Here is an 11,025-nt window from a genome sequence, read left to right as displayed (position 1 = left end):
GGTCTGAAATTCCCCCATTGGTGTCATTCTGGCCATTGTTTCCAGAAGGGACTTTCATAAATGCAAATATGTTCCTGTGGAGCATTTGCACATTCGGTGAGTTTGCCAGGCTAAATGAGCAGTTGTCTTTGGAACTAAGGAAGAAGGGTCTTAACAGAGAACCAGGTTGGAGGAAGAAAGATCCTGAGAACATTCGTGGGTGGTAGGCCAGGGGAAGACATACAGCATGAAACTTTGGCAGTTTAGAAACAAGGGTGATAACTCTTGTTAAGAGAGCTTAAGGGTCACTGAAGACAAATATAGGTCATTTCACAGCCTAATTTGGAGTTTGGTCTTCACGGTAGCTCTTTATGGGAGATCAGAAGGCCTTAGCTCAGGTATGGGGAAAAGACTTCTTGTGAAGTCTTTATTCTGTTTGATCGAGGCTGCTTGAGGGTGCTTAGGGGTTCAAGAGAAGTTCTCAGGCCAAGTTCAGACTCAAGGGAAAGAATTCCCTCATTTCATGATTTGTGCCATGGATCCAGGAAGGAGTGGTCATCACGACTTTAGACTCTGCTGCATTTTTGGAGGGTTTAGTAAGTCGGCAATGGCAGTGACAGCTCAGTCCATTTCTCACAGTGTGAGGAAAAACTTGGGATATCCAGCTAATGGATCTACAAGAGTTCCAGGCAGCCCTGATGAACTTCAGCACTTCTCCTTGCATATTTGTATTAACCTGGAAAATTGCTTCTTGAAGAGAAAAGGAAGTGATATTTTTAGAACGGGATCAGTATTTCCAGCACATTTATTGACGGGCTAGCTCCTCAGTGTTTACATGGCAACAGGATGAACTATTATTAATACTGTTTACATCATGAGGTATCAGGATGTTTTTTGGTATGGTAGACCAGCTATTCAGGTGAGGAAGTAGAGTGCATCCATTTATGAATTTATTGTTGACATTTTAACTGTGATTCTTTCTCAGTTTCTTCCCTAATGTCAAGATACAAATTTTCGTATCCTTGAGCAAGGATTTTTTGGGAGGGGCAATGAAGACAAATTTTAAAAATGAAAATAAATAAATTGGCAATCCCATAAAGTTCTTGATCATCTTGAGCAGGCAATGTTTCTTGAATGTTTTTGGTGTTTCTGATCCTGTGCTGAGCACTGTGGGGGATGCAAATGAAAGGAAGAATACATGGTTTCTACCCTCAAGGAACTTATAATTTATTAAGAGGCATAAGGCACTTGAACCAGTTAACTAATGAGAAAAGACAGTATATGACACATAAATGCTTTAGAAATTTAGAAAAAGGAAGGAACAGCAGGGTTATTTAAAGAGTTAAAATACCTGTAGCCTGCTGCTCTTACTTTATTGGTGGATGACTCCAAAACTCTGTGAAGAAGGGGGATAGGGAGAATGGAAGGAGGCTTACCCATCTCTTACTTCCTTATGCAATGTTGTTCATGTAGAGTCAGTGTCTAAGGAAACTTGAGGACTGACAGGAAAATTATTTTCAGAAATGGAGGTGAATGAAAGCAGTCATGGTGGAATATTTTCCAACCATAACTCTTGCCTTCTGTTCATTCATCCATTCAGAGAGTCAAGTGTACGTATGTACTCTTCTAGCTACTAAATTCCATTCCTAGATAGTCATAGGTCTTCCAAGACCCAAAAGCTTACCTTAATTTCTATTTTTTTTTCATGAGTCCCAGTCAAATGGCTGTCACAGAAGACAGAAAGCCATATATAGATTCTCCCTTTCCTCCTCATTGTTTCTTCCCTTCTCTGACCCCCATGCCCCATTCCTTATCTTTTTACTGATTTCTCTGTCCCCTTTCCTCCTGGTCATACATCTACTTTTTCCTAGTATTCCTAGTTTTTTTTTTTTTTTTCTTACAGCTGTTCATGGCTCTCTGCACACCACTGTCTAAGTCTGAAGAAGTAAAAAGAGAATGAAATAAGTGTTGCCAAGCAAGACTCTTTTCTTCTTTCCATGTTTGGAAAACTACCTCTTGGAATATAGCTCTTGAAATGTAGAGATTGAATTATCTTTGTGTTTTGTACACAGCCCAGTGTGCTCAAGACATTCCAAAAAGGTTAAATGACAGTAGTAGCAGTCACCCCTCTTATGCAAGACATTCTGGGCTTCATCCAAGATAGGTGGAGCTTTGCTCTATCACACTCATGCGTTCATTTGCTCATTTATTCCCTGAATAAAGAGATAAGCAGAGGCCAGATTCCGTTAGGCCTTCCAGACCATAATGAAGAATTTGGTTTTGATTCTAAGAACTGTGGGAGGCCAGGGGACTGACATGGTCCGATTTGTGTTTTTACAGTCTGTCTCTGGCTGCAGTGTGAGAATGGATGATAGAGGTCAAGGGCAGGAGCAGGAGATCAGTTAGAGAAGCTATTGCAGAATTCCAGGCTAGAGATAATTAATGGTGGCTTAGACTAGGATGGTTGAAGTAGAAATGAAGAGAAGTGGACCAATTCTTGCCAAAACATATATGTGTAAGCTGAACTCTATTTCTTATATTAGTGTTGCCTTCATTTAAAGCTGGGGACTGGCTCTAGCATTTTGATGCTTGGGTTAATGTGTTAGTACTGGCCTGGAAGCCTAGAAGCCTGGCCCCATTGGACTACCTTACAGGGTCAGATGGAATCCTGGCCCACTAGCCATTCATGCCTCTTGCAGAGTCCTGAAGCTGCTTGAAATGTTTGGTAACTTAATTACTGTTTCACTTACATTCCACTGGCTTAAATTTTTTTCTTTTCTTTTCTTTTCTTTCTCTTTCTCTTTCTTTTCTTTTCTTTTTTTTTTAAAAAAAAGACATTTATTCAGCCTCACGATCAGACTATTACATTTAGCAATCAACAGCATGGGTGCAAAAAAAAAAAAATCTACATTAAAACCCTTTGTTGGAATGCTTTACACTTTCCACAGAACAGAAACTAAAATAACCTGTTATACAATTAGTCACAAATACAGTCCTCGAGTTTTTTGCCCATACACATGAGTATTTGTCTAAAACATGTCTTCTTTGTAGCAGCTAGGCCCTGCCACCACTGTGCTTGGCTGAGTTCACAAATCTGTTGTAACCTGTAGCTTCCCTGTCACTTCTCTGGCTCTCCTCTCCTGCTAAGCTTTGTTTCCTAATTAAAATCTTCTGCCACTACCATAGCTACTGCTGCTGCTGGAACCACCATAGCCACCTTGGTTTCGTGGTTTTGCAAAGTATTGACCTCCACCGCCATAGGGGCCAGAGCTTCTGCCTCCAAAATTTCCTCCCTTCATGGGTCCAAAATTTGAAGACTGATTGTTGTAATTGCCAAAATCATTGTAGCTTCCACCACCTCCAAAATTGCTTCCATCATTACCAAATCCATTATAGCCATCCCCACTGCCACCATATCCACCACCACCACGGCTGCCACCAAAGCCACCACGACCACTGAAGTTTCCTCCACGACCGAAGTTGTCATTCCCACCGAAACCACCTCCACGACCACCACCAAAGTTTCCAGAACCACTTCGACCTCTTTGGCTGGATGAAGCACTAGCCATCTCTTGCTTTGACAGGGCTTTCCTAACTTCACAGTTGTGGCCATTCACAGTATGGTATTTCTGAATGACAGTCTTATCCACGGAGTCATGGTCATCAAAGGTTACAAAGGCAAAGCCCCTTTTCTTGCCACTGCCTCGGTCAGTCATGATTTCAATCACTTCAATTTTCCCATACTGTTCAAAATAATCTCTTAGGTGATGTTCTTCAGTGTCTTCTTTAATGCCACCAACAAATATCTTTTTCACAGTTAAGTGGGCACCTGGTCTTTGAGAATTTTCTCTTGAGACAGCTCTCTTTGGTTCCACAACTCTTCCGTCCACCTTGTGTGGCCTTGCATTCATAGCTGCATCCACCTCCTCCACAGTGGCATATGTGACAAACCCAAAGCCCCTGGAACGCTTGGTGTTTGGATCTCTCATTACCACACAGTCCGTGAGCGTTCCCCATTGCTCAAAATGGCTCCTCAGGCTCTCATCGGTTGTTTCAAAGCTCAACCCTCCAATGAAGAGCTTCCTCAGCTGTTCGGGCTCTTTAGGAGACTCTGACTTAGACATGACGGCAGGGAGAAGAGAGACTTTAACGGTGCTTCTTCGGCGGCGTCCACGGGCCCTTTCTTTCTTTCTTAATAAAAGAGATACTGGAACTGATGGTTTAATACATTTAAAAATTATTTTCCCACCTATTTCCTACTCTGTTTGCATTGTCATATGGGATATTTCACGCAAGCAATCTGTTGAAATGAGAATTTTAATGTTGCGGGCATAATGTTGCCAGCATTGCTTTGAAAACCCCATGTCAGCTGTCACCAGCACTGGACACGGCAGAGTTTATTTCCACAGATATTTGCTAAGGGCTGGGTGTGTGGGAAAAAAAAAAAAGCTGTGGCCTCTGCTTCCAAGGAGCTTGAGAGGAAGGGAAAGTAATGCAAATTCTTGAACATCTTTTAATTGCTAGCCTTTTACATCCACGACTCATTCAGCTGTTGCAATACCTCTGAGGTGAGTGTTACTCTTATCCTTGTCTTAGGATGAGAAAAGGGGCCCAGCCATCTGTCTCAGATCACACTGCTGTTGTGTACAAGCCATGAGGTAAACCCAAAGTCCATGGGCTTCCCACCTTATGCTGTAGGTACTACATCAAAAGCTGTCATATCTTCTGTTTGAATACCACCCCTGCCTCTTCACAGCTGCAAGATCTTGGGGGAAAATGTCTTCATCTCTCTGAGCTTCAGTTTCCTTATCTTTAAGATATAGATAATAGTATTTACCTCAAAAGGGTATGCATGAATCATGTATGAAAGTTCCTGGCACATAGTAGCCAGGAACTAAATTTTGTTAGTTTCCTGTTTTGGTAAACCAGCGTATGGCAAGATAATTTGTGATGTGATTTTGGTTTAGAGTCCTAAGCAAGCATGGCAAGTATTTTTTGTTTGTTTTCAACTTCACAGATGTTAGAAGTTGTACATTTATGTTTAGGTGCTAGGAGAGAGATTCTTTCTTGGGTTGCAAGATTGTAGGATTTGTTTGCAGTGTATCTGGATCTGGACAGAGAGGCATTCTCAAGCTCCTGGCCCATCCTACCCAGTTCAGGTAGCAACAGGAGGGAAAAGAGGCAGTTGTTTGTATAAGGCATGTAAATGAAGGCTGAAAATCCTGTAGGGTCAATTCGTGTGTCCTTTGGAGATAAAATTAATGGATATTTTCCTTTGAAGGATCAACTCTACAGGCTATCTCCAATAGAATACGGGGACCTCACACTGTCTTTTTGTGAGGGATCATATTTACTTTTTCAGTCCTTGATGAAAACCACTTTGCCTTTCCTGAAACTAGACATTTAAGCTTTGATGAGCTGACAAAGGGGGGATGGACAGACAACAATAACCTTGCAGTCTATATTAGGCTCTTAAAAATAATACATGGGACAATAGTATTGCTAGCTTCTCTACAAAGTGCCCCTTTATATGGATGTGTGCAAGATAGGAAACTACCAACATGAGGGGAAAAAAAGGCCAAGAGGCTGATCTTAATTATTGAACTGTGCTCTGTTAGTTTCCGAATTCCGAAGTTCTTTTAGAGTGGATTGTAGAGGTGACATTTGTAGGAGATTCTCAGTTGGTTGACCGTAGTTTGTTAAAATCATTGAGACATAGGTGATTTTAACTCTTGTTTTTTTTTTTTTTTTTTTTTTTTGAGGCAGAGTTACGCTGTTTCCCCCAGACTGGAGTGAAGTGGGGTTATCTCAGCTCACTGCAATCTCTGCCCCTTGGGTTCAAGCAATTCTCCTGCCTCAGCCTCCCAAGTAGCTGGGATTATAGGTGCCTATCACCACACCTGGCTAATTTTTGTATTGTTGGTAGAGACGGGGTTTTGCCATGTTGGCTAGGCTGGTCTTGAACTCCTAACCTCAGGTGATCCACCCACCTTGGCCTCCCAAAGCGCTAGGATTACAGGCGTGAGCCACCACATCTGGCCAATTTTAACCCTTTAACATTTACTTTTGCTCTTTAAGAACGACATTTACTCTTTAAGAAGACCTTTACTTTTCTTCTCTTACACAGTGTCTGCTTTGAACCAAGTCTTTAATATATAGAGACCCTATTAAATGACCCATCAAATGTCCTCTCAGCCCTTGAATTATTTCTCTTCCAACTCTATTTTCCTATAAGGTGATCTACTACATACCAGCAGTCAGTCTCGGGCAATATAATGAAGGCTAGCAGTATGTTCACGTGGTCATGCGTCTTTCTAAATTTTTGCAAAATCAAGATGTGTTAAGTGCAGTCACTGAAGACCACTTTCTTTTTCCATTCTGACTTCCTCACCATCATCATTCTCCTCCCGTCAGATGGTATCTAAGTGATGGGCACGTTTTGGATCTGGCTAGAGGAAGTTGAATTGGGGATACATGTATTTTAGTGTGATACTTTAATGTAGTTCGCAGTCCCTTTCATAGTCACCTGGGTGAGGAATGGCTTGTAGGAATATTTCTACAACCCACTGGACAGCTCACCAGCATGGATGGGGAACAAAGGTTAAGGCCAGAGGTCCTAAGGCTAGGAGCCAGTCCTATGGCACTCATCCTGGAAATATGGGGTAGTGGAGAAAAATGAGGCTGGAAACAAGGTTTGAGAAGCTCAAATGTAGGAAATTCTTACCTCTGTAGACATAAAATTGTGAGCAGAAGAATTGATGCCAGCGAAATATATTCTCTCCTGTTTGGAATATGTGCAGTGATGCTGAGTATACAATTATAAACTCACCGTGTGTGTGTGTGTGTGTGTACTTTTCATTTTCTTTTTTGTGAGAATAGTGTGGAATTGATTTTATCAGAACCCCTGTGTTTGTAGGGCCACGAGCCTGAAGGCATGGAGCAAGAATGTCTGCATGAGAAGACACATGATTTTTGCCTTCTATTCTGAATCTCATATATTTATCTTATTGTATCTGTTGCATCTTGTCCTGAGATAGCCTGATGGTTCCAGAGGAAAGGGTGTGCAAAATTGCCACTAAAGCAAGAGACATGCTCTGAGAAACAAGCATTCCATGACAAACTGTCACACATTTTCATCAATAAGTCATGGTATACAGTATAAGAGGAATTCAATGATCCCATTATGTGGTTCAGTGCAGTGTAGGAATGTTTTAACTGTTCTCATATATGCCTTAATTTCAGGTTAATTGTGTACTTTTTTTTCAGAATTACTGTTCATATCAAAATTCAGATATGATTTGGGTAATGGATTTATTAGAAGCCCAAACCCCAGCATCGCACAATATACCCAAGTAACAAACCTGCATATGTACCTCCTGAATCTATATAGAAAGAAAACAAAACAAAAATAGCCAGGTGCGGTGGCTCACACCTGTAATCTCAGCACTTTGGGAGGCCGAGGAGGGTGGATCACCTGAGGTCAGGAGTTCGAGACCAGCCTGGTCAACATGGTGAAATGCTATCTCTACTAAAAATACAAAATTAGCTGGGTGCAGTGGTGGGCACCTGAATACCAGCTACTCGGGAGGCTGAAGTAGGAGAATTGCTTGAACTTGGGAGGCAGAGGTTGCAGTGAGCTGAGATCACACCACTGCACTCCAGCCTGGGTAACAGAGTGAGGCCCTGTCTCAAAAAAAAAAAAAAAAAAAAAAAAAAAAAAAAAAAAAAAAAAGAAAAAGAAAAAGGAAAACAAAAACAGAATTCAGATATGACAGGACATATTCCTGTTGAAAGCCATAGTGTAACAATTGCTACAAAGAGAATAAAATACCCAAGAATCCAACTTACAAGGGATGTGAAGGACCTCTTCAAGGAGAACTACAAACCACTGCTCAACGAAATAAAAGAGGACACAAACAAATGCAAGAACATTCCATGCTCATGGATAGGAAGAATTGATATCGTGAAAATGGCCATACTGCCCAAGGTAATTTACAGATTCAATGCCATCCGCATCAAGCTACCAGTGACTTGCTTCACAGAATTGGAAAAAAACTACTTTAAAGTTCATATGGAACCAAAAAAGAGCCCACATTGCCAAGACAATCCTAAGCAAAAAGAACAAAGCTGGAGCATCATGCCATCTGACTTCAAACTACACTACAAGGCTATAGTCACCAAAACAGCATGGTACTGGTACCAAAACAGAGATATAGACCAATGGAACAGAATAGAGGCCTCAGAAATAACACCACACATCTACAAGCATCTGATCTTTGACAAACCTGACAAAAACAAGCAATGAGGAAAGGATTCCCTATTGAATAAATGGTGCTGGGAAAACTGGCTAGCCATATGTAGAAAGCTGAAACTGGATCCCTTCCTTAAACCTTATATGAAAATTAACTCAAGTTGGATTAAAGACTTAATGTAAGACCTAAAACCATAAAAACCCTAGAAGAAAACCTAGGCAATACCATTCAGGACATAGGCATGGGCAAAAACTCCATAACTAAAACACCAAAAGCAATGGCAACGGAAGTCAAAATAGACAAATCGGATCTAATTAAACTAAAGAGCTTCTGCATGGCAAAAGAAACTACCATCAGAGTGAACAGGCAACCTATAGAATGGGAGAATATTTTTGCAATCTACCCATCTGACAAAGGACTAATATCCAGAATCTACAAAGAATTTAAACAAATTTACAAGAAAAAAACAAACAACTCCATCAAAAAGTGGGCAAAGGATATGAACAGACACTTCTCAAAAGAAGACATTTATGCAGCCAAGAGACATAAGAAAAAATGCTCATCATCACTGGTCATCAGAGAAATGCAAATCAAAACCACAGTGAGATACCAATTACAATGGCAATCATTAAAAAGTCGGGAAACAGCAGATGCTGGAGAGGATGTGGAGAAATAGGAACGCTTTTACACTGTTGTGGGAGTGTAAATTAGTTCAACCATTGTGGAAGACAGTGTGGCGATTCCTCAAGGATCGAGAACTAGAAATACCATTTGACCCAGCAATCTCATTACACAGTGTATACCCAAAGGATTATAAATCATGCTACTATAAAGACACATGCACACGTATGTTTATTGTGGCACTATTCACAATAGCAAAGACTTGGAACCAACTCAAATGTCCATCAATGATAGACTGGATTAAGAAAATGTGGCACATATACACCATGGAATACTATCCAGTCATTAAAAGGATGAGTTCATGTCCTTTGTAGGGACATGGATGAAGCTGGAAACCATCATTCTCAGCAAACTGTCACAAAGACAGAAAACCAAACACTGCATATTCTCACTCATAGGTGGAAATTGAAGAATGAGAATGCTTGGACACAGGGCAGGGAACATCACACACCGGGGCCTGTCAGGGGGTGGGGGGCTGGAGGAAGGATAGCCTTAGGAGAAATACCTAATGTAAATGACAAGTTGATGGGTGCAGCAAACCAACATGGCACATGTATACCTATGTAACAAACCTGCATGTTGTGCACATGTACCCTAAAACTTAAAGTATAATAATAAAAAAGAAAGAAAGAAAGAAAAAAGAGATTGAGAAAAAAAAAAAAGGAAGCCATAAGTGTAAATTGAAGGAAAATATTTGTGGTATTTGCTAGAGTTAAAAAGTTTGTGAGTTGTGTGATTTCTGTACTCATTCTCAATAAATGTTCAGTTTTTATATCTAATTTTATGTATTTTTTTCTTAAAGAGGGACACAAAATTTGTATACACTTTAGGTTTCGTAAAGCCTGGACTTGCCCTGCTTCATACCAATATTGTGGACATATTCATGGTAGTCTGACAGTACCTGTGAGATGAAGAAGCGACATGCTGTAGTGGAAGAAGAAGCCTTGATTCTGCCACTAGAAGCTATGTAACTTCAGCATGTTTCTTAGCCTCTGTGAATTTTGGTTTCCTCAGCTGTCAAGTTTGGATGGTGATCCATCACAGAATTGTTGCCACTTAAAGGAACCCTCAGTGTAGTTCTTGGCATGTGATAAACACTCAATAAATATAGTTTCCTTTTTTAACTTGAGCTCTCTCTGATGGTTTACAGATTCCTCTTAGGTCAGGGACCCAGGTGAGGAAATATGTTGTCCTTTCAAAATGAATTTTGACATGAGGATAGTAGGTAGAGAATTGGGGTTTCCCCTGGGATTCTTGTCTTCAATAAACCCGAGACAAAATGAATCACAGTGGTGTTTTCTCTAGATGTAAAGCAAAGTATGCAGTGCCTTCATCAGCTGTGTAGAATATTGGGCTGAAAGTACTCCAATTTAGTGTATCTGCCACCACACACACACACACACACACACACATTTGGCATGACCCAAGGATTACATTATTCTGAATCACTGCAGTTTTTTGACACAGCTGCATTCTTCAATCAAAAATATTGATGAACAAAGCCCTGGGCCAGGTGCTGGATTCCCTTAAAATGTAGAAGTCTGGGAACTAGGATTGGCATTCATGGGTGTCCTAATGACCCTGGAACAGCACATTCTTTCTGATATGTGTGCCTTGGCTATATGCACCAACGATAACCTCTGTGAGGTGGGGATGGGACAGGAACCCCAGGTTAGCTAAATACTGACTTGCTGTCAGGGAATGATTTAGTCATCATAGCAGACTAGGTGAATGCCTAGGATACTGGACTATGAACTATTTTCTTTAAGAACAAGACCCAAGACTACTTTTTTCAGTGCCTACCATGGCTAGTACATAGTGTTTGTAGTATTTATTGAATTGATTTACAATCTACATTCAGTAGAAGTAAAAAAAAAAAAAAATGATTTTCCTTTTTGAAACAAAACTGCATCTTTTGGCCGGGCGCGGTGGCTCATGCCTTTAATCTCAGCACTTTGGGAGGCCGAGGCGGACGGATCACCTGACGTGAAGAGTTCGAGACCAGCCTGGCCAACACGGTGAAATCCCGTCTCTACTAAAAATACAAAAATTAGCTGGGGCATGATGGCAGGCGCCTGTAATCCCAGCTACTTGGGAGGCTGAGGCAGGAGAA

At 40.9% G+C, this 11,025-nt stretch overlaps 1 pseudogene across 1 annotated transcript; it reads right to left on the bottom strand.

Moving 5' to 3' along the window:
- Positions 1-2,810: 2,810 nt before the first annotated feature.
- LOC111523100 lies at positions 2,811-4,153 on the bottom strand (annotated as a pseudogene). Its single transcript, XR_002725433.1, has one exon. The product of XR_002725433.1 is annotated as a heterogeneous nuclear ribonucleoprotein A1-like (transcript).
- Between the last annotated feature and the right edge of the window lie 6,872 nt (positions 4,154-11,025).

This window comes from Piliocolobus tephrosceles, chromosome X (genome assembly GCF_002776525.5).
Source record: "Piliocolobus tephrosceles isolate RC106 chromosome X, ASM277652v3, whole genome shotgun sequence".
Taxonomy (NCBI): Eukaryota; Metazoa; Chordata; class Mammalia; order Primates; family Cercopithecidae; genus Piliocolobus; species Piliocolobus tephrosceles.
This window is presented reverse-complemented; position numbering and strand designations above follow the sequence as displayed.